The sequence below is a fragment of the Peromyscus leucopus genome, chromosome 5 (genome assembly GCF_004664715.2).
Source record: "Peromyscus leucopus breed LL Stock chromosome 5, UCI_PerLeu_2.1, whole genome shotgun sequence".
In the NCBI taxonomy this organism is placed as follows: Eukaryota; Metazoa; Chordata; class Mammalia; order Rodentia; family Cricetidae; genus Peromyscus; species Peromyscus leucopus.
The window spans coordinates 25360359-25385787 of NC_051067.1; positions in this window are offsets into that span (position 1 = coordinate 25360359).

Genomic DNA, 25429 nt, shown 5'->3' on the forward strand with positions numbered 1-25429 from the left:
TTTATAAGTGTTTCCTTGGCCATGATATCTCCTCACAGCAATAGAACACTGACTAAGGAAGGGCATGAGTTTCCACAGACAAGTTCAATGTGCATAGAACTATGAAAAGTAAAAGAAAAATATTATGCAGATGGAAAAAGTAGATAAGAGCCTGTTCTACAAGACAAAATTCCTAAGATTAAATCTTCACTGACGACTTTTCAAAGACAAAAGAACTAAAAGAAAATCAAGTTATAATTCAAATAACACTTGAAGCGGATGTTTTATGATCTACCTATAAAAATCCTCTCAAATATAACCTACTATCATTTTTTTAACTGATATGGAATGAGCAACTTTACTTTCTGTTATAAAATTATAGGAGAGGTGAGCACTGTAATGTAAAGCCTAAATTTCATTTTGCAGTGACTTTTATCTTCCTATCTCTGGAGACTGATGGGAAAAGATGAGTTAAATATGATGGAATCAGTAAAAACTTGAGTAATGTCAAATAAAATGCATTATGTATGGCCAGTGTTTTCATTGCATGACATCTTAGAGACATTGGTCTCCACCAGAATGATCCATCTGTCACTTGAGTTATTTGACTATTGATTAATTTTCAGAATTTTTTTGCCATGAGTGCCACTGTGAAAAGGAAGCTTGCTCCCCTGCTTCCTGCCATGGGGACTCTGGGCGGCATGTCTTTGCCTGTTTGCATGATTTATGTTGATCTGAACCTGAAGAATCAATACATAGTTTCTGCAGCAGAGTTATCTACAGCCCCCAAAGAAAGCTGCCTTTTCAGTTTCTACTCAATCTACAAAATGCATTAGCCTTTGGAGTGGCAGGGTCAGGAACGGCTAGTTGATGAGAATCTGGAATTTTGTTTGTTTCTTTTCAGTGTGCTAAGTCCTACACCTAGAAGAATCCCATAGACCTTCCCCTGGTGGCATGGAGTAGGAACATTTAGTTCCAAGGTCAACATTGCAAGAACCCACCTTGAAAGGACGCTTTCAGATGCTGCTAATGTTGGTGTTAGCTGCTTAAGATCTCAAAATTAATTTCTCCCTAACACACACACACACACACACACACACACACACACACACACACACACACGATTCTTTGGAACAAAGTATGTGTCCCGAAGCATCATTGCCAAGATTGAGAATACCTCCTTCTCTTCAAAGGCCGTGTCAGTTGGCACTTTGGTTTCAAGGTAGGGAAGGATTTGCAATACATGACCTCAGCTGTGTCCAACACACAAGAACCAGAAAGAGAATGTTGGTCTCAGCACAGCAGGTATGGGAGAAACAAAAAAGAAAGCAGAGTCTATGGCTGTTCATCCTCTTCTAATCCAATAGGACAGAGATGTCATCAAGGGTAAAAGGTGATTTCTCAAATTATTTCATTCATTGTATTTTATCTAAACAAAATAAACAGAAGAATGTGAAGGCAAGGTTAAGGCTTCTCTGCTTTGTACGTTCTCCTATTCCTTCACGTCCTGAGCCATGCTCCATTCATGCCAAAGAGGACACCGAGGCAGGCCATTCCTTAGGAATACCAGACATAAAACTCTCTCATTATGAACGGCATAAGACCATAAGGGAAGGAGAGTGCTGTGGGACAGTCTTTCTGTATGCTGTGAATATGTGTTGCTACCATTGGTTAATAAAGAAGCTGCTATGGCCTATGGCAAGGCAGAATAGAGCCAGGCAGGAAATCCAATCAGAGATACAAGGAGAAGAAGGTGGGGTCAGAGGAGACACTGAGCACCGCCTGGAAAGCAAGACGTAATGGAACACAGGTAATGCCACAAAGCTGCGTGGCAAAACTTAGATTAATAGAAATGGGTTGAATTGAGTTGTAAGGGCTAGTTAATAATAAGTCTGAGTCATAGGCCAAACAGCTTATAATTAATACAAGCTTCTGTATGTTTACTTGGGGCTGAGCAGCTGCAGGACACAGGAGAGGAAAGATAATGACTGAGTACATGGCTGAGCACTTTGTCAAGGGGAAATGAACTTACATTGTTTGATTCTGGTCTCCTGGGTTGGGACTAACCAGTAATAAACGTAGACAAGGGGACAATATCTGCTGAGCCTAGAAGTAACTGCAGATTTGGTCAGGCTGAAGGTGACCCTGCCAATTTGCTGGGTTTGCATTGAAGAGTTGCAAGACAAGGCCCTTCTTGCAGTCTCTATCCCAAGCATCCAGCTTACAGAGCAAGGGCAGATAGGAGGGCTTATTTTCTTAAAGGGAATGCCATGGTGAATTCTGCTTCTAAGACATCAGTGCTTCCATACTCAGCCAGTTTCCAGGGCTACTTGTGGCACAAATCTTCAGAGAGAAATAGCTCTGTGCCTGGAAAGAATAAAAATTAGCAGTCCAACCATGGCACTGAACCAACCTGGGACATTACTGAATATATCTAATTACATAAGAATAATTTCATTAGCACCAGCTTTCATTTGAATATGCTGCAAGTGGTCAAAAATTTTTATCTCCTTGCTGGGACTCATCTCTAATGAGATCTCATGACTGAAGGTTTATGATGTTTGATAACTGTTAGATATGAAATCTCAAGCCCAATAAAGACAGTAAGCAACTGGGCAGACTTCTTGGGGTCTTAATTATCATTATTGTAAATTGCTCTTATAAGCAAGTGCTGACAACGTACTATGAGAGGACCGTCCAACTTCACAGACAGGATCTAAGATACCTTCACAGAAGTCAGGGCTCACTACATTCGTAGCTCCTTTTAATCACCCATCCTTTCCAGGGAGGGCATAGGTGGGATACAGGAAAGCCTAGTGCACCCCAACCGGCTCTCTCTCACTTTTAGTCAGCCACGGTTCCTGTTCTGGGAAGGCTTTTAGTATGACTTTATTAGCACTTTTCACTGCTGTGATGAAACACTATGACCAAAAGAGATGTGTGAAAGAAATGGTTTAATGTGGCTTATGGTTCCAAGGGAGAGCCCATGTATGGCATCAGGAAACTGGAAGTCACATCTTTATCCACACACAGGAAGCAGAGAGTGTGAACCAGAAGTGGGGTGAGGCTATAAACCCTCAAATCCAACCCCCAGTGGCATACTTCCTCCAGAAAGTCTTTGCACCCTAAATGATCCATAATCTCCCAAACAGTGACGCCAACTAGAGACCAATTCTTCAAATACCCGAGACTATGAGGGACATGCCATTAAACCACTAAAATGACCAAAGGCCAGAAATTAGCGTGTTCCCTTCCCTCTCCTTACTCCCTCCTTTCTTCCTCCTCACCCCTACCCCTTCCTCCCTCCTTACCCCCTCCCCACACACACAAGTTCTCTACTCTTTACATCATTAGAAAGTAAATATGCAATAAGGAATCTTATTATCTTTTTTCGATGAGTCCATTCTCTGGATACTCAGCCAAAATGTCACTTAGAGACAATTACGCCATCCTTTGGCACATTCAATATCAGCCAATTAATACAATGAAATAGAGTGTATACCTCACTGTCTTGCTGGTATGGAAATAAGTTTCTATAAAAAAAAAATTAAAAAAAAAAAAAAAGCCCCACCTTCCACAGAACTTTCCACAGGACTGATTAACCAGAATGTCAGTGATACTGCTGGAGAGATGCTGTCTCAAAGACTAAGAGCTCTTAACTGCTCCTGCAGAGGACCCAGGTTTGGTTCCCAGCACTCATATCTGGCAGTTCACAACTCCAGCTTCAGGGCATGTGATGCCCTCTTCTAGCCTCTAAGGACATCCACACTCAAGTGCACATACCCAGCACAGACACATAAACATGCAAATAATTAAAAATAAAATGAATCTTAACAATAAAAAGAATTTCAGTGATTGTGGAGAGATTAGAAAGTTGCCTGTCCAGGACCCAAATGAAAATTATCTAGGGATACCTCTGCCTATCGAATAGCCACTGTCCTCTTCTCTGTGTGGCCTGATGTCCCACAACTGTGAAATAAATCCTTTGGAAATAAATTCCTAACTTCTGCCAATCCCAAAGCTAAAAATGCCATCAAATACCATCTTAGGCCCATAGCCAGGGATCCTCTGCTTTGCCCTAACCCACTGACCTCATGTTTCCACCAACAAATTTGAAAACCCTGTTGGTTTATGACCTTTGCCCTCTTACTGTAAAATTTCATGAAGCCATTACCACATTGGAACATGGAATCTGGGGTAAACTGAATCTGTGTTCCTGGGCCTTGGTCACTCATCTGGCTCCAAATGAACTCTCTGACCCTCTTTGTGGTACGATTTATGTTCTGTCTTGACAGTGACCTGGAGAGCTGGAATGAATGTCAATTTTCATGAGCCTTGTGTGTCTTGCCCCAACTAGTCTTCTTCTTCAAGCTCCTTCTATGGCCACTGCCCCTCTGTGATTGATGACTGTTCTTCACAACTTGAAGAGAGTGTCTTTGTAAATTACCCCATGAGTCCTCTAATTGCTTAAGCTATCCCCATTCCCAGCATTGAAATACTACTCCCCTGGAGTCAGCAGGAAGAAGGCTGCGGCTACAAATGAAATAAGGCCATCAACAAAAGCTATGGATGCCTAAAGCTTTAGAGAAAGAGTGTGAGGACAGCCAGGCTTCAAAAACGTCTGGAAGCTGAGAGGACAAAGGGGGCCTCTTTTCTAACCCCACCTCAGCCCTATGCCCCAAAGAACAGAGAGTATGCTCTCTAGACTGAGTGTGAATAACATCCCACAAAGAAACCCAGAGAGGGAGGGAGAACTAGATTCAATGCTTCCTGTGTCTCCTGCACTGTGATCTTGTTGCCAGTGAGATAATCTCCCACAGAGCAGAAGAGCCCCAGGTGAAAGGTTCTAGGCATTTATAATGTCAGGCTCTGGGTCTGGCAGGAAAAAAGTAAATGGTAATGTTACCATTAGAATGCCTGACCCCTCGGCCACGCTGTATCTCATAGGAAATGGGAGGAACAGCTCACGTGTCAGCACGGAACACTTAAAGGTCAGCACACAGAAATGTCCCAGAGCTCACGACTGAATTGCTGACACCTTTTATTATTGCCACTTAAATAAATGATTCAAGGGGCAAGGGAAGGGAGGACCGGCTTAATGTCGAGATTTACATTTAGGATTCTGGGGGCACTTGTTTCCAAAAAATAAATGTGCTGTGTTTAAGTGTCAGGGAGCAAACACTGCCATAGAAAGTCACACAGTTAACGACCCCCAAGCTTACAGGGTGATCAGTATTCCTTGAAAAATGTAACATCGCTTTTAATATGAGTATGTAGGAATTTCTCCTGCTAGTTTTATCTTTATTCCACATAAAAATACTGTCTGCACTTTTTTTTCCTCCTCTTGTTTGGGCAGGAGGACAGATATCAAGGAGACTGTTCATCACAGCACTTGGCCATTGCTATCTGAAAAGTAAGGTAGAGGATGAGGAGTGAGAGGTCATCCTACCTATTTCTTTACAGTAAAACCGTACAGAAGCATTGGGGAGACGGCTGAAGGAGTGAAGTGCTTGCCACAGAAGCACGAAGACCTGAACTCAGATTCCCAGACCCCACACGGAGCCAGCAGGGCTGTGCCAGGGCTACAACCCCAGCACTGCAGGGCGGTGGGAGACAGCTAGATCCCTGGAGCTTATTGGCCAGCCAGCCTAGCCAATCAGTGAGTCCCAGGTTCAGTGAGAAACGCTGTCTCAAGAAACTGGCTGTTAAAAGTGACTACAATGATGCATGTGAACAGCTCTGGCTACCCTGGAGTCTGCTAAGTTACACACGTTTTATGGGCTCTTAAGTATGTTCTGTAAGTCACATCCCCAAAACATATTTGGGAAAGTAAGCATGGAGTTTTGGGCATAGTGGAACACACCTGCAGTTTCCAGCCATCGGGGTGGGCATCTCCTGTGAGTGGAACCAAACATCATCTGTCCTTCTGTGTTTCAGCATTATCTCGGGCAGTCGTGTTCACTTCCCATGTGTGTAAGGATTTTAGTCTCTGCACATCAGAGTCTCTCCACATGCTGTTACTAGAGAATTGAGTCCCTCTGAACTGTGTCTGCAGAATACCATTAGCCTTTATATTCTGACAGGCAAAATATGCGAACCCCTGTTCTACAATAATGCTGCCCACGTGCAGCCTCTGGCTTGTTCCTAATGTGCCTGAAACAGTTGGGATTTCCATCTATTCAGAAGTGTGTGAGCCAACTTTCCATCTCTATGACAATATGCCTGAAACAATCAACATATTAGTAGGAAAGGTTGAATCTGGCTCACAGTTTCAAAAGGTTGTAGTCCACGGTTGCTCGGCCTTACTGCCTATGTGCCTGTGTGCTGTGCTGAGGGGGTACATGGTGGCAGTGGGTAGCATAGCAGGCCTATTCATTCATGGTAGCCAGGAAGCAAAGACAGACAGGGGGGAAGCAAAGAGAGCCCTATATCACCTTCAGGGATGCTTCTGTCTCCTAAAAGCTCCACAATCTCCCAGTAGCAACAAGATTAGGACTAAGCCTTTGTGGTAGTTGATCTGTGTTCCCCAGGCATGACATGACCATTGGCTTTTGTGAAGCAAAAGTGCTATAGTGAACTACAAGGTCCTTGGTCTGCAGTAATAAGTATGAGATAAACAGAGCAATATAGTGGCAGCCAGGGCTATAGGAGCAGTGATGACGTTGTTATTCCCTCATGGAAGGATAGAGAAAGTCACCAAACCCACAGCTGAGATTCCTCCCAGCCACTCAAGAGCTACGCATGGTCATTGGAACTGCTGGAGTATGTAGGAGATGGAAGATAGATGGATGGTGATTCATCAATGGGGCAGCTTCGATCAGTCTACACCACGGGAGGACTATTTTTCATTGCAGTTGCTTTGAGCCACCCAAGAGTTCCTGTAAGTAACTCCAATATACCCATTGGCTCACCACACTGGACCTGGATGGAATCCTTTCTTTGTACCGTTGTTGCTCTGTCTGTGGCAAGGAGACATGGCTTTGCTTCTCAGGAAAAGTCCCACAGCAGATTTCAGCACAGGAACCCCTGAAAAGCCTTCAAGAGCCAAAGTCCCACAAGGAGCTCCGGGAAAGCTGGCTACCTTTCAATCTGTTTACTGGTCAGGAAAACTGTCAAACCACCCCCACCAACCTCTTGTTTAGTTGAAGCCTTGCCCCCTTTCAAGCTGCCTTATCACAGCCATGCTTCTGGACCCTTCCTCTGGCCACATTGTTGGAGCCTCGGGCCATGAGATGAAAAAAAGTCACCAGAATGCCAAGGGAAAAAAATGAGGCTTTTCACTCAGAGGTTGATTTTTTTTTTTTAAGCTTCAAAGGACCATAAAACTGGGCTTAAGGCAAGAAAATGTATGCAGAAGGGAAATCTACAAAGAGTCTTAAATACGAAGTTATTAAAAATTGATTTTTAAGGATGCCAATTTTATGTTCTGATTTTATCCTGAAAAACCAACTCTCAGCAAAGAAAAACACCAGCGCACACTTTCTCCCTGCTGATTCTGAGGAAGCAACCAACCTCCAAGAAAACTACTGTTAGGATGCACTGAATGTTTGTGTCCTCCCCTCCCCAACCTCATGTGAGGGCTCCAACTGACAGTGTAATAGTGTGAGGTAGTGGGGCCCAGGAGATTATAAACCATGGGGGTATTAATAACATGCATGATATCTTTCTCCTACCAAGTGAGAACACAGCAGGAAATCTGTCTATGGACCAGAAGGCTGGGACCCGGGTCTTAGACTTCTAGCCTCCAGAACTCTGATAAATACATTTCTAGGCAGCCTGATGGTGGAGGCCTGCAGCCCCAAGGGAGGTTGAGATAAGATGATTGCAAGTCAAAAGCCTTCTTGGGCAACATAATGAAACCAGTCTCAGGTTTGTTTTTATTATTTTAACGTAAAATGAAGTCTGAGGCTAAATCTCACTTGCCTGGCATGAACTAGGGTCTAATACCTCCACTGCAACTGCAAAAATTAGTTAATTTTGTTGTTTATAAAACATTCAACCTACTTTATTTTGTCATAGTAACCCAATGTATTCTTATCTCCAAAGATACCAGTGGTCACTTTATAACACATTAATTACCCTGCAGAGTCTTGAGAGCTTTCCTGGGGGCATGAGTGACCCAGGACTGTAGGGGACTGGCATGTCTTCTTGGGAACTGTTCCCCAGCAAGAGGATCTAACAACCATGCATCTCCTGGCCTGTCACGCTCTGTCCTGCAGTCTCATGGCTTCCTCTGGGTCACGGGGATGGTGTTTTGTTGTTGTTGTTTTGTAGGAGGGGTTGTTGTTGGTTGGTTGGTTTGGTTTGGTTTGGTTTTTCAAGACAGGCTTTCTCTATGTAGCTCTGGGTCCTGGAACTCACTTTGTAGACCAGGCTGGCCTCGAACTCACAGAGATCCTCCTGCCTCTGCCTCCCAAGTGCTGGGATTAAAGGAATGCACCATGCCTGGCTTGTGGAGAGAGTGTTTAATCTTCACTCTCAGCACTCTTTTATGTTTGTTTGTTTTTTGTTTTTTTCAAGACAAGGTTTCTCTGTGTAGTTTTGGTACCTGTCCTGGATCTCACTGTGTAGACCAGGCTGGCCTTGAACTTACAGAGATCTGCCTGGCTCTGCCCTCCGAGTGCTGGGATTAAAAGCATGCACCACCACCGCCAGGTCCCTTTCAGCACTTTTAAATACTACCTGGGATGCTACCATCTCTGTGGTTACCATGATCCACTGAGAGGGCCTTTTACTCTAGCAGCATGTGTTTTGACAACACCATCCTACCCCTTCTCATGTTCTTCTCCTTCGACGTCTTCCACCTCTTCATTTCTGTCTCTCATTCTCCCCAGACTCCTGTACCACATGCATGGCACTCTGAGATCCATTTGCTCAAAAATGTACTATTTGTAGTTATTCATTAGGAAAGGCTGACAGCTAACACTCTTCTAAAAAGGCCCACATCCCCACCCCATCGGTGGGTACCAACAGCCTTTGAATGAGATGAGTCTTCCACTAATCTACTCAAGATCTCTGGCTGGCCAGAGTTGTAGCTGTCCATCAGACACCAAGAAATAGGAGACCGAGTCATTCAACGGCACTTGAAGGGCTGGCCTCTCATGCCAGTGGCACTAGTCACATGAAATGACATAGTCAGGCTGTCGCTGGAGCCTGTGCTCCTCTCTCTCACCTTATATCCCCACCACTTGGGGGCAGGTGATAGAAAAGGTTAGGATTTCCTTGGGCTGGCATATGTGTGGATCTGTTTCTTTTTCAATATCGCAAGGGTGTCCTAAGGGTGTGAAAAGCCAACTATCCAGTCTTTGAACTCAGGAGTTCCTGGGATCACTAAAAGAACAACAGCCACAAATAGAAATCACCTGATTCTGAGCAGTGCCAATCCTGAGCAGACAGACCCCACTGACCGAGGAGGAGGACAGGGTGCAGGGAAAGTATCAGTCTCTCCTCACTTTCTGCAAGGTGTTAGAACTACTTATTCGAATCATTTCTTTCAAAGACTTGTATGTGTGTGTGTGTGAGAGAGAGAGAGAGAGAGAGAGAGAGAGAGAGAGAGGAAGAGAGAGAGAGAGAGAGAGAGAGAGAGAGAGAGAGAGAGGGAGAGAGAGATGCATGCATGTGCATATATGTTCACATGTGTGTGGGTACACATCTGGGGACACCTGTGCCTGTATATGCACATGCATAAAAATGCCAGAGGTTGAAGTATGTCTTTCGTAATGTGTGTCCACTTTATTTACTGGAACAGAACCTGTCCTGAACCAGAAGCTTGCCCATCTTTAGCTAGACAACTCAGCTCTCCTGTCTTTATCTCTCAAGTGCTTATATTACAGGTGGATTACCAAACACTCTTGGCTTTTTTTTTATGGGTGCTTGAGATCTAAATTCCAGTCCTCATGACTGCAGGGTATGATAATGTTAATTATCAACTTGACAGAATCTAGAACCACTTGGGAGCTGGGCCTCTGAGAATGACCATGGGAGATATCTTGGTTGCAGGGATTGAAGAGGAAAGGCCTGCCCACTATGGGTGGTGCCACTCCCTGGCTAGGTCCTGGAATACATAGGTGGTGAAAGGGAGCTGAGCAACAGCATGCATTTGTCTCTGCTTCTTGACTGCAGATATGATGAGAATAATTGTCTCAAGATCCTGCCAATGTGATTTCCCTGCCATAATGGACTGTAACCTTGAACTCTTTGGTAGATTAAATGCATTAGTGATTAACTCCAAGTCTCCAATGATGCATTGGTGTTGCATTAAGGAAAGAAATCAAAGCATGTCCGTCCCTTTGGTATTATTGGACCAAGAGTGATTGGATTCTCTACTTCACCTTCCCTGTGTCTTCTCTTCTCCTCTTGTCTGCTGTATGAATTTGAATCTGTGCTTGCCTAAAGGCTGTCTTATGAATCTGTCCCTGTGTCTGTATCTGTCTGTGACTGTGTGTGACTGTCCCTAACAAAGGGCTTGCTCTCTATTTAATGACCAGCTCTGAAAGCATCACACGGGGAATGATGAAGGATACTTTACTGAACTCCTTAATAGGGTTTTACAAGGGATAAGTCACAGATGCCAACTGACCCCAATTAAGCCAAATAACAAACAGTATTACAAACATCATTGTTTATTAATTGATATCCAAATGTACTCAGCATTATCCATAAATAAGCAGTCTTAAGTCTTAAGTGACCTCAAGATGTTGTATACAGTATCCTATGCTGGCATATGATTGCATTCAACCTCTATTTTTGCTGCTTTCAGCAAAGGACACACATGCATTACTCTGGGTCAGGGACATGGAAGTCCTTGGAGTACATAATTTAAGATTACAGTTATGCATTAGCTTAGGTTGTAAAAGTTGACTACATGGGAAATCCAACATAAATAAGTTCAATTGTTATATTGTTCTCTTAAAGACAGGTTAAACTAATAGGCAGAGTACACAGTAGGATAGTAGTCTTAAGTCTTTTTTTTTATTCTTCTCTCATGTATTACATCACAACCTCAGTTTCTTTCCTTTCTCTCCTCTCAACCCTTCCACCACCTCCCTTTTCCCCCAGATCCACTCCTCCTCCTTTCCTTTCAGAAAAGGGCAGGCTTCCCAGGGATATCAACCAAACATGGGATATCAAGTTACAATAACACTAGGCACATCCCCTCATATTAGGGCTGGATGTGGCAACCCAGTAGGAGGAAAGGGGTCCCAAAAAAAGGAAAAGAATCAGAGACAGACCCCACTCCCACTGTTAGCAGTCCCACAAGGACACCAAGCTACACAACTGTAACACATATACAGAAGAACTAAATCAGACCCATACAGGCTCCTGGTTGTTGATTCAATCTCTGTGAGCCCCTATGAGCCCTGGTTAGATGATCCTGTGGGCCATGTTCTTGTGGTGTCCTTGACCCCTCTGGCTCTTACAACCCTTCCTTCTGATTTTCTGAAGGATTCCCAGAGCTCCACCTAATGTTTGGCTGAGGGTTTCTGCATCTGTTCCCATCAGTTGCTGGATGTAGTCTCTCTGACAGTTATGTTAGACTCTAGTCTATGAGCACAGAAGAGTTTCATTAGGAATCATTTCATTGACTTTTTTTCCAGTTATGTTTGGTTCTATCTTAGGTTTCTGGGCTATCCAGACTCTGGTTCCTGGCTCTCCAGGCAGTGTCAAGCATGGGCTCCCTCCTGGGACACGGGTGTAGACAAATTTCTAAATGGTCTTATTTATAGAAAACATGGAGCCAGATATAGGGGTGAAAACCTGAGAGATATCAGAGGAATAGGAACAGCCACATGCTAACCTCACCTCACCAACTCCGCAGCTTCCAAAAAAACAAGCTACTTCCTGTCTACCCATGCCTATATGCCTTGCTGTTCTGCCATCTGATTTGTTCTCTCTGTCCAGCTACATCACTTCTTCTTCCTGCCCAGATCTGTCACTTCCTGTCTGTCTGTACACACCTCCAGACCTCTATGGTTAAGTAATGCTGGAATTTAAGGCATGTGCCACCAGGCCTGGCTCTGTTCCCAGTGTGGCCTTGAACTCACAGAGATCCAGACAGATCCCTGCCTCCCAAGTGATAAGATTAAAGGCATGTGTTAACACTGCATGACTTTTGTTTACTATAGTAGCTTGCTTTTTCCTCTGATCAAGTAAATCAGGTGGGAGTCACAGTATATTGGGAACACAATACATCACCACACATGGGTCATTGGTTGGCCACTCCCACAAGATTTGTGCCACTTTACTCCAGCATATCTTGCAGGCAAGACAAATTGTAGGTTGAAGGTTTTGTGGCTGGGTGATGTCCCAGTGCTTCTACTGGAAGCCTTGCCTGGTTACAGAAGATGGCCAGTTCAGGCTCCATAACCCCATTAATCAAATTTTTACTAGGATCACCATCACGGGTTGCTGGGAGTTTCTGTTGCAGTAGGTTTCTACCTTACCTCCAAAATGCACCCCCAATTCCAGGCATCTCTCCCCGTCCTTCCTCCATCCACCTCCAATCCCCACCAATTCCTCCCGTTCCCATCCCCACCTTCCACCAGTCCACCTACAAAATGTGTTCTGTTTCCCTTTTCCAGAGAGAGCCATGCATCCTCCCTCCTCTTGAGCCCTTGCTAGCCTCTCTGGGTCTGGAGTGTAGCATGATTATCCTTTACTTTGCAGCTAATGTCCACTCATAAGTGAGTAAAAAGCAAATGTGGTCTTTATAAGTGACCTCAAGTTGTATTTCTAACTCTGGGTAGGGAGTCCAGCGAAGTTCCAGTTCCTTAGAAAGTAAGAGATATTTTCATATTACATTGCCACAAACTGTGAGTCAAAATGAAACCCTCATCCTTTAAGCCGCCTTTGTCGGAATATGTTATCACAGCGACAATTAAAGACACTGAAGGGGGGGCTGGAGAGATGGCCCAGAGGTTAAGAGCACTGACTGCTCTTCCAGAGGTCCTGAGTTCAATTCCCAGCAACCACATGGTGGCTCACAACCACCCGTAATCAGATCTGGTGCCTCCTCTGTATACATAATAAATAAATAAATCTTTAAAAAAAATATAAAGACACTGAAGGGCATAGCAAATACTTTAACCCACAGAGTCATCTCTCAGCCCCTCTTTTAAATATTTAAATGCATACTAGACATAAATGTATGAGCCTGAAATCCCAGCATTCAGAAGACTACAGCAGGAAGATTGAGAGTTCAAGGTCTACATAGGAGAAAACTAAAGATACATCCTAGGTTGAGAAAGGCAGGGTTGTTGAGCAAAAGGACAAAAGATCCAAAGACATGGATGGGTTTGTCAAGGTGGTGAGGTGGAGAGAATGTCCCCACTCACATTCATGTCCCTAGCTTACTCGTGTGGAAGCTCGGGAGAGTTGCTGATCATGTGGTCCTATAAGCCCAGTACTAGGGAGGATGAGGCAGGAGGATCACATTGCAGGAGAATTGCTCATACTGCCACTCCACTGTGCCAACAAAGCCACCTTGAATAAAAGGATGGAGTCGTCGTCGATTGGCTGACCAGGATTAGCCATAGAGTTGTTGGAGGACTGAGGGGTCTAATAGAGAGGGACAGGAGAAGAGAAGTGGGGACTCTTGGGGAGTTTATAGGGCCGGTGCATCAGGAAAACATGGAGAGAAGGGCAGGCAATCTACTCTCTGCTTCTCCCTGGATTTACCAGGTTTTTAATCTCAATTTCTGGCTCCCGAGTTTGTATTACACTAGAACAACTTAGGTAAACATTATAGGATCATCACTGACTCAAAAAAACCTCTTGGTTACACGGTAAGACCATGCCTCAACATCATCAAAGGTGTTCGGATTACAACAAGCCATGCCCAGCAGCTCCTCATAAGATGGTGGAGGGACCAGTAGGAAGGTGGAAGAGGCTCCTTCACTGGAAAGGGGCCTTTACACTGTCCTACTCAGTAAAGTAGTCACATGGCTTAACAATGTGAGAAGTTTCTTGTGTGTGTGCATGGGAGAGAGAGAGAGAGAGAGAGAGAGAGATCCTATATATATGCACATGTGTATGGAGGCTACAGAGGATTGCCAGTAAATACTTTGATTGTTCTCCATCTTATAGGTTGAGTCAGTGTCTCTCATTGAACCTAGAGCCCATGGACTGGGCTAGAATGACCATCCAACAAGCCCAAGAGACCCTGATGTCTCTAGTGCCTCAGCCCTGGGACTACTGACACCAGTTTGCTTTCTGTCTATTTGTGTTCTATTTTTATGGTCATTGCACGTGAGTTTTTCCTATTTGTGCTTTTTAACCATTTGATAGTTTCATGCATTCATATATTTGAACTTGTTTAAAAAAAAAACATGGGTTCTAGGGATCAAACTCAGCTGCTCTTCTTGTTTGTCTGGCCAGCACTTACCAACTGGGCCATCTCCTTAGCCCCACGAATGTCCTCTTTTAAACAGCAAGGTAATTTGATAATGTAAAATGAGCAGAAGATAAATGTCATTTGTTTGGGGGAACCAGTTAAACATTTTTATTAGCATTTCCTTTTCTTTCCATCTCTGTAGTCAATATCATAAAAAGCTCAGAAATAAACTCTCATGAATATTTTCCCTCTGAAGACAGAGGAGGAAATTGAGTTTTCCATTACAACATGCATACCGTTTGAACCTCCATCATTCAGGACTTATGCACTACCCTCAGCATAGATGATAAAAAATGTAGTCAGAGCTCAGAGTTGCTGGGTGAAGAACTTCTGCTGGATTTTAATCATCTCTCAATACTGTTTGTGGCTGTCCACATAATGAGTGTGTCTCCATAATTTTCTAGCATTGTTAATGCACAAGAATTTATATCATTAAGGTCATTAAACTATGTTATTTGCTGTGGGCTATTAAAGAGGATGCTAATCACTTAAACTTTCCTTCCCAAGCCTGCAAAATATGTTGCTCTCCTGCTCTGTTTCACAATGTTTTCATTCCTGCTTTTTAAAAACCAGACACCTTTGTCTTCAAATATTTTTTAATTGGTACTATTTTCCATATAAAAATAATAATACCACTTGTCGTTGAAAGAGGAAAATACTTCAATCTGAATGAAAAAATGACCCCCAAACACTGGTATTGCTGGGGTTTCACACCACTAATTATTTAAAAGGCAACATTTGACATTTGATCTTCGTTCTCTTTGTCATCTACCTTCTGCCTGCAAGAGAACGTGGCCTTGTAAACACAGTTCACAGGAGCAAATACATTTAGCTCTGTCTGATTCCATTGGTTTCTGGAGTGTTTCAGACAGGGAACATAAAAAAGGGTGACAGTTTCAGAAGCCACTAAAATTTTATACTTGGCTTTGTCACCAGGATTAACGCATTTCAGAAATTCCAGTCTCTCTATGTGTGCCCATCACAACCATGACAGCTCCCCCACATGTCAGCAAGGGTACTGTAAAACTCATAAACAGCAAGTGTATTGTAAAACCTTTTATGACCATTATAAAAATATTTTGACTATTTGACTCAACTCAGTAAGACACCTGATACTAGTTGAGAGAGGGAACCAAGATCCCTTTTCAACAAGCCTTTGAGAATTAGAGGAAGGCTGAATAAAAAGAAAGTTAATTTTCTGTTAAAATAGCCTGAGCTGTTATCAAAACAAAGGGTCCTCTTTCTGTATTTATCTCCAGTAGCAATAATCCAGCACCCAGTTCCTGGCTTGCATCATAGAGTCTAAGCATTGTATTGAGGTAGAGTCTAAGTTATCAAAATAAGTCCAACTCAGAAAGACAAATGTTACATGTTTTTTTCATTTGTAAAGCCAAGATTTCATGTGGATACCTAAAATTATGCATATAAATAGGACATGTGAGTAGAGTGGAGATGTCCTCAGGAATGAGTAAGAATAACAGGAGGGAGATGGGGGTTGTGATCAAAGTACCTGCTACATACTTTTACAAATGTAACCTTACAAAACCTATAACTGTGTGTGATGAGTTTATGGCAAAAACCTTAAAACATAAAAAGATGAGAGAAGTTGGCTGTCCATTGAAGACATTTTCAGGGCTGTCCCAACTGCTAAGGAGCAGCTTCAGGGAACAGAGGTGGAGAGCAGCCACTGGCACCCTTGGAAACAGTCCACATAGCTGACCCTTACACTTTCCCACTCTTCACTCATCTCCTCCTACACCTCATCTATCCCATATGACACATACTCTCCAAACAGACTCTGCTCAACCCCAACTTAAACTCCAGAGCATCAATCCTTAGGCTGGGAGAATAAATAAGCAAGTTCCACATTGTTTCTAAAAACAGAACTCTGACCTGCAATTCACAGCTGGCACAAAGAATACATTTAAGACTTTTGAGAACCAGGCCAGAAATCCAGCTGGCCATGGCTATCACCGACATGCAGAAAGGCAGACATTATTTCTACTAACCATCCAAGAAGCCCAACTACATCCCCTGTGACAATTGTCACAAAAGGCCAGGACTTAATTACGTAACACTTTGTCCCTGCTTCCAACTTTGACTCAGCCTGAAAAAGCAAAATACATACTTCTGTCCACTGTCTAGAATGCCCACTTCTCCCTGGACAGCCTGCTTCCCCAGCCCACAGCCTCTATTCTTTGCACACCTGATCCTCCCTCTCTACCACCTGCCTTGCTCTAAGACCGTGATTCTCAACCTGTGGGTCACAACCCCTTGAGGGTCAAACCTCCCATTCACAGAGATCTCCTAAGACCATCAGAAAACACAGACATTTACATTACGATTCACAAGAGTAGCAAAATTAGAGTATAAAGTAGCAACAAAAACAGTTTTATGGTTGGGGGTCACCACAACATGAGAAACTGTATTAAAGGGTCACAGCATTAGGAAGGGTGAAAACCATGGCTCTAAGTCATTTCTAGATGACAATCCCTCTGTTTTAAGCAAAAAAACAGCTTTGTTTGCCTTCACTTGGTCCTTATCTCCACAAGACAAAGATATCCTGTCCTAATAACTCCAGGCATTTCTCTAGGGACAGTTCTACCCAATGACTAGACCCAGCTTTCGGAGAAATGTTCTGGTATCAATTACAGTAAGAATCGGCTTAGCCAGGCTGGTGGCACATGCCTTTAGTCCCAGCACTCGGGAGGCAGAGGCAGGTCAGCCTGGTCTACAAAGTGAGTTCCAGAACAGCCAGAGCTACACAAAGTGACTGTCTCAAAAAAGGAGAAGGAGGCAAGTGACTTTGGCAACGGTAGCTTAAATAAAATGTGGATGGTTCTACAAAGACTGTTTCTTTAAAAAATTAAATAAAGTAAAATCTTCCCACCACTTCGTGAAGACACAGTTAAACAAAAAAAAAAATTATCCACACTGGCTCAGCCCTGCCCCACCTCCAGTCTAGCCACCCGGGTACTATCTAATGCCCCAAATACAATGTGAAGTTTCTTCTCTACTAGAATGCCCTTTTCCATATTTATAAAAACAGATGTTTTTATTTTTCTCATATGCTGTATGTAAGGAATCCAAAGACTGTTCACTAGAGGAAGATTTTGTTGTATTTGCATTTATACTTGGGGAGCATAAACATTGAACCTTCATAGTTTTTTATTTTAACCTTGAAGGCCTATTCTAAGCCCTCGATCAATGTTTGTTCAACGCTCGAAGCTTGGATGAAATGTCACCTCTTCCGTCTCCTCGCCTCCTCAAGCAAAATCATTTGCTGCTTCACCGTTGTTCAAGACTGAACCCTCTGAAAAGCAAACGTGTCACAAGACAGTCACAGACAGCGCTTGCTTCCACAGTCCGCTCCCTCCCCAGAGGGACTGAAACGCCTGTCTCTAAGCCCTGGGTTCCTTCACACACAGCCACACAAGGGAGTGGTCGCTTTTCCTCCAGTGGGGCTTAGGTTTTCATTTTAAAGGTATTTTTGATGAAACAGCTTCATGGTTTCACATGTTCACATGTTCAGTGGAATCCAGCTCTTCGAAGCTCTGGAGTCTGTTTATCCGTCCTTCCTGCTTGTCCTACCATAAGTCACCACCACCTCATCCTAAGCCTAGCCACAGGTCTAGTTCCAGGACCGGGCATTCCAGAGAGCCACAGTAGAAAACACAAATGCTGCCTAAGGTCAGGATAACCACCCAGGGATGCTGGGCAGGAGACACACTGTTGATCTGCCTTGGGCAGCCTCTGGGAATAGCCATGGTGACTTACAGCCTTCTCCCTCAATACCTGTTGCCACCTTGCATTTCATTATAATGGCTGCCCTTAAAGCAAGAAGCCGGAAGGTCAGCTAGGCACTGGGTTGGGGAGGGAAGCCAGAGAGTTAAGGGTGGGAGTGTAAACACCACAGAACAGAACCCGGTTAGCAGTGTATCAAATCACGGGACTACAATGTGGAGACCCTGAATGGCTCAGAGTTTCATACTAAGGGCGGTGCTGCCTTTGTCCTTTCTCCCATCCTCTGTTTGGAGCCATTGTCCGTGGAATTTGCTGAGCAAGGCAAGAAGAGGGAGATCTCTAGACAGGTGCGATTAATTACGGGTCACTGAAGATAAACTCAACCTCTGAGGAAGGAGAGCTAAGTGAGCACCGTGGACTCCCATCCTTACTTCCCTCCTCCTAACAAGGGCAGGGCAGCTTCTCAGGCTCAGCACTTACTTGATTTCTTATTCTGAGTTCATTTCCAGAGTTTCCTTAGGAAAGAAATACACAGGCATCCAACCAGTGGGCTGGATTCTAAATAGTTGGGTAGGCCATGACCTTCAAAGCTTCATGACTGGGTCAGCTCGGAATCCTGAAGGGCAGGGAGGGGTCTGATTTTGAAGCCCCCTCATCCCATCAGACTTTTGTTTTCTGTCTTCTATTGGCTTTCCAATTGAGCTTATAGGAAGGGTCCTTGGCCTCAAAGTTGTCAACACACCACAAAGCAAAGACTAAAATCTCATGAAGAGTTGGGGGAAAAAAAATCACAGATCAGATCTTGCCTCACTTCCTGAAGCCTGTCTTGACCTCAATACAGCAGGATTATCCATCCCCTCAGCTCCCACAATGTGTAAGCCTCATCCTATTTATCCATGACATACTGTAATTTACAGGATTGTGTGTCTGTCTGCCCACTAGACTCTAAGCTATGCGAAGACAGGAATGAAGTCCAAGCTCCAATGCCAAGAATGAAGCAGGTCAGAGGAGGTTGGAGAGAAAGTGAGGGATCATAGATAGAGAAAACATGCTTTATTCACCAGTGCATACGCTGCTAGGCAGGCAGTTGCCAGCCAACACCCAGGCACACATCACATTCGGACCGTAGTGAAACAGGCAGATTGGCAAATAGGCCACGGGGAGGTAGGCACACAGGTCTTGAGACAGATACCAACAGGCAAGTAGCTGGTAAAGGCAAAGCACTTGCCTCTGACTCGATGTCATATTTATACAGAGTCACACAGAGTGGTACTCTGGCAAGAACAGTTCGAACAGATGAAATCATTGTTTACTTTGAACTTCCCCAGACATCCACGGCTGGCCATTTAATGCTGACTCATACTGGATATCCCTATCAGCCGCCATGTTGTCCAAACATAAACCAGCCCGTTTACAGCCTTTTCTTTCCTACAGTGGCTCTCACTCAACCTTTCAACTCCAGTACTTAGTATAGTGCCTGGTATTTTACAAATACTTAGTAAATGCAATTACGTAAATGGAGTGAGTTGAACAAATTCTAAAAGAAAGAGAGCCCCCTTCTCCATCAGTCACTACTGAAGTGAGCCACTGAAAATTAACTCACTTTTATATCCCCACATGGCAACTTAGTTTTACCTAACAAGGAGGTCAACATTTTTTAAGTAAACTACTATAAATAATGCCAACATTGACAAAAAGATTTGCCAAATGCTCGAACTCCCAAATTCCAAGAACTATAAGCAAAAATTCCAGTCCCAGAGCTGGTGAGATGATGCCTGCCCAGAATCCCAGTGCTGAGGAACCTGAAGCAGGGACATCACAAACCCCTAAGCCAAACTGAGCTACAACGAAAGACCCTGTCCCGTAAATGTCAGTAGCAGCTTTCCAGCTTGCTAGCCTGCACTGCCTGCCTCTGATAGCTGATTCTTAAACTCCAGATCCTGGGACCCACTGCATTCGCACTGACGTGAACAAGGCTGAAGAAGCCACACATTTTTCAACAAGGTCTGTTAACAGCCACCAGACACACTTACACAGTGTCACCAGAGAGGAAACTCAGTAGAGGCACAGAACTAGGAGCCCAAAGGTCTGAGTTCAGGTCCTCGTCACTGACTAAGTGTGCAGCTTTTTACGGTCACTTGTTATGCCGGGCTTTATTTATTATAAGCAAAGCCGTGGAAGTAAATAATGCCTGGCCTCCTTAGCAGGGCTGTTGTTAAGGTTAGAAATATAAGAAGGAGACAGTGTGCTAGGAAGGTGCCACTGGGGTAAGGAGTCTGCCTCCATCAGAATGGCCCCACACAGGCAACTGTGTGTTGACTCTAAGATGGCGTCATCTCTCCACATGAAGGACAGGTGAGAATGCCAGTGTATAGCAGCTGTGCACTGAATGCAATGTGCCCCCAGTCTCCTGTGTTTACATAGCTGATCTCTAACTGAGCACTACTCCTGCTCTGGAAGACTGAGGTAAAGTCTTACTGGAGGAAGTGGACCACTGGAGACAGGCTTCAGGCTTTTATAGCCCCGCCCCACATCCTGTCAGCTTTCTGTTCCCTGACACACGGCCACAGAGTGACTAGCTACCTCAGCCTCCAGCCGCCATCCCTTCCCCAGGGTGAGGGGCTGTAACTGCGAGCTAAATAAACCTGCCTCCCTTGTGCCGCTTCTCCTTGAGGGCTTGTTCATAACCAGGGAAGTGGCTAAAACACCAACAGCTATTAATATCATTAATGATTCCCCGATACTGTGATAACCCAGAAGCAAAACTATACATGGGGTTGGGTTCCACACCTCACTATCAAACAAATGCAGCAAAAGCAGGGTTATTAGACATCTTCATTCTAGAACCTTCCAAGGGCCTGGATAGCAACTCCTGCCAAGTTGAGAGGTGAAGACAAGTTCTGCAAGAGCGGGCTGACATGCTGGCGTTTGTGCATCTATAGTGTGGAAGAGAAGCAGAGACACTGGTGTCTGTTCCACAAATGGGCCATCTTTGATACTGCTCTAACGTGAATCACTCTACTATTAAATTCCTTCATTTAATCTTGCTGGAAAAAAACAAAAATGAAAAAATCCATGTGTAGCTGGAGTTTTCTCCAGTCCTGCCTGGTCCATGGTCAGGACAAATCTCTCTCACCCACCAGTCCTGCAGCCACTCAGACCCAACTTAGTAAACACACAGAGACTTATATTGCTTACAAACTGTATGGCCACAGCAGGCTTCTTGTTATCTAGTTCTTAAATTAACCCATATCTACTAGTCTATAAGTTGCCATGTAGCTCGTGGCTTACCGGTACCTTACATCTCACTTTTTATGGCAGCGGCTGCCAGCGTCTCTCTGCCTCAGCCTTCCACTCCCCAGAATGCTCTCTCCTTGCCCCACCTATACTTCCTGCCTGGCTACTGGCCAGTCAGTGTTTTATTTATTAACCAATCAGAGCAACACATTTAACATACAGAACATCCCACAGCATCTGTGTTCTTCTTTTCTGGTTTTAATTGTACTGTGAAGATACTGCTATGAACTTAATCTCTCAGTCTTTCTTTTTCTGAGAACATTTCCAAAGAAAGTTTCATGCTTATCCCTCAATTTGCCTAAGTCAGGAGGGTGAATCGGTTGATTGACAGGTAACAGGAGCAGGTGCTCAGGTGCTTTATTTCATGGAACAATCCGGAGCTGCACAGACAACTAGGGGCACAAAGAGAAATCAAGTCAATGTGAGCAACAGTACACAACACCATGATGTAATGGGAATGGAGAAACATCACCCAGAGACTGTGATTCTAACAGTGTCAGCTCGGGAAGGATAATGTTATAGCAACGAGAGTTTTTAACTCAAAAATATGAAAATACAAGTTACCCAGCTAAGCTTCAATTTCAGAAAAACCATGTCATTTCTTAGCATTTTTAATCCATGCCATAGAGGGACACAGCTAATGCTTAAAAATTTTGTGTTGGTTGTTGGAATTTGAAACTCGATTAGGCATCCCATATTTATCTAGCAACCATGTAGTAACAGTATGCTCTCAATTTTTCCTTTTCTCTGTCTCCTCTCCCTTGACTGCCTACTAAACTCACATGGGAAAATTTTAAAATGCCAATGCCTAGAGCACATGCCAGGCCAGTTACACAGGGTTCCAGGGCTAGAACCCAGGCTATATGATCCCTAGTGAAGAGAATCACTGTCACACTGTGGGATTGCAGCCCATAAGTGGAATTGTAAGGAGACCAGATCACAGCAGGCTTAAGGATGCAGTTTGCATTTCTCCTGTAAATCAGTCTTACTGTGAAAATCTGAACCACACACCTCTGGGTAAGTAAGCATTGACTGAGCGCTGTGATGGCACTGGAGGAGCAGGCATGGAAGAGACAGGCTTGTTTTCCAGAAGCTCATCCTCAGGTGTGCTCTGTCATCCATCTTTCTGGATCCTTTCCCTCAGAGGAAGAGCTGGGTGAGCCAGAATAGGATGGAACCTGTAGAATGATGTTCCATGTGGATGAGGACAGCTGAATTATGGGAGATGACACAGTGGAATAGAACTGTAAGGGGGAGAGAGAGGAGAGCAGGTGGGGAAAGAGAAATGGGGAGGAAGAGAAGGATGTCTCCACCTCAAACACAAAAACCAACCTGGAGAGTCAATAGCAGAAAGCAGCTAAGAGTCTCAGTTAGAAAGAATTCCTACCTCAGCCCTAGATGGCAGACAAAACATAGGCACCTGCTAGAACCCCGGGGAACAGAGTGGGAGGAGCTCTGAGACGGCTATTGGAAGAGATGGAAGCAAACGAAGTCTCCAACAGCAAAGACCATAAGAAACTTTAAGAAGCAGAACAAGAAGACGAGGAAGATGATCCCTATGCTAAAGTACCTGCCACACAAGCATGAAGATCTGCGTTCTGATCCTGGCTCACACATAAAAAGCCAGGCATGGTGGCATGTAGCTGGAGTGCTGGGAAGGCAAAAATAGGTTTCCATGTCTAGCCAATTGATGAGTTCAAGGTTCAGTGAAAAACACTGCCTCAAAAAATAAATGGAGAGTGCCAGAGAAAGACACCCAGTGTCCATGTCTGCCCTCGACATGCACACATGCACAGTTCCTCCATTGCATATAGATACATCGAATCGTATATGCGTACTTAACATGAAAGTTAACATGAAACTATCTGAGTAATAAAAGTGACTGATGGGAGGAGGGAAGAAGGAGAAAAAGTTGGGGCAGGGTGTGGGATAGATATGTTCAACATGTAAAATGCTATATAGCTCGAAAAATGTTCTTATATAATACAATACCATGCACATGAATACATATAATGAAACTTTTAATTAAAAAATAAGTACTATTGTAGATTGAGTATGAAAGACAGAATAGAAAAAAATTTTCAAAATGGAAAATGTTATAGGATAATTTGGATAATTTAAAAATACAAGTTAAATTCTAATACAGAGAGGAGGGGCTCACAAGCAGTTATTGACAATTAATGACTTCTGGAGGAGAAAATCATTTTCTTAAAGGGTTTGGCCCTTGGTAGGTTGACCATATTCCATTGGATGGCCCCGCACCCACAATTATATGAACAGCACAAATTGGACTCAGTGGGTTATTTAAAAGGGAGTGCTGGCGAGGTGGGGGTAGATCTTGGAGAAGCTGAAGGGAAGAGTGGGGGTGAATGTGATCAGTATACTTTGTATGAAACTAAAGAGATGGCTCAGCAGTTAAGAGCACTTACTGCTCTTGCAAAATATCTAGGTTTGGTTCCCAGGACCTACATCAGGTGGCTCACACTGCCTGAACTTTAGTTCTAGGGTATCCAATGCCCTCCTCTGACCTCTAGATACCAGACACACATACAGTGCACATGCATAGATGCAAGCAAAACACCCATTCATACAAAATAAAAATAAGCAAAATACATTGTATGAAATTCGCAAAGAATTGATTAAAAACAATATATTAAAAACTACAAGTTGAATCATTTCATTTCTCTGCTCAAAAGCATCCCAGCGTATCTCATATCACTTAGGGGACAGCCTTAAGCCTTCCTAGTGACCCTGAAAGCCTCCAGGTAGCCTGCAAGCCAACAGTAGCCAACCTGTGCATCATAACATCAGTGCTTCCTGGTGGCCACACAGGCTTCCTTCCCAGGCACTTCCCATGTCACAGACCACTCCTTTCCAGTGTTCACACAGTATAACTTCTCGAATTCAATCTATTGTCACTTTCCCATAGAAGCTGACCCGGACACTTCATTTGAATTGCTTCCTTCCCCACTGCAATCTCCATCTCTTTTACTCTTACTTATCTCCATCTATCTTGTATTTATCATTGTCTCCTACTCGTATAATCTTCTTCCATTGACTGTCATTTACTTCCCCAAAGGAATTGACTGCCTCTCATGGCTCACCTGGGAAGATAAGCTCCACGGAGGCAGGACTGTTTGTCCCTCAGCTCCCTACTGTATCCTCTACACATAGAGGAATGTTTGGCAGGTAATGTGCACACAGTAAGTACCCTCTGAGTGAGTAACTCAATGCATGAGTGAATGAAACAATTTATCCAATGATACTTAGGTGAAAATGTTAAGGAAAACATCTATCATTAAAGGCAACATTACATTGAGGTAACAGCATCACACTTGGTCACTTGGTCTCAAATGAATCAGTTTTTCATAAATGTCAAGACAGACCAGTCATTCTGAGGACACAAGTGATCCAGAGACCCAGGGGAAGTCGGGAGGGTCTTAACTATCATCAAAGCTCCAGGTCCTCATCAACAAGAAGCTGTCTGGCTTAAATTAACATGTGACATATCTAAGCAAAACTCACATCATACACCAAAGAAATCCATCTTCTAAACATCTACATTTTTGTAAGATGGTTTCTGTGGGGTTTTCCAGGAAACTAGGCTCCTATAATGCATGCATTCCATATTAATTTAAAATAGGCACTACTAGACAGCCAAGATAAATCCTACTAGCCATACTCCATAGACGGATTCAGCCTCCAGTAAATGCCATGAGTTTGTTTCCATAGAGGTCTGTGGTCACCAGATTCATGAGAAAAACTGACATATGACCTAATGCTTGTGCCCCATCACCCTGACCAAAAGGAGAGAGGGAGCTACAAAGGACTCTTACTCCTTCTCTTCCAAAATAAAAATTCAGTGCAGAAGCACCAGCTCTGTGGTTAAATGGTGGGCACCTGTGAGAACTAGATTTGATTATTAGCACCACAAAATTGAATGAATTAAGTGAATGAATGAATGAAGCAAAGGATCATAAACACTGAGAAGCCATATTCCTAGATCTCTGAAGTAGA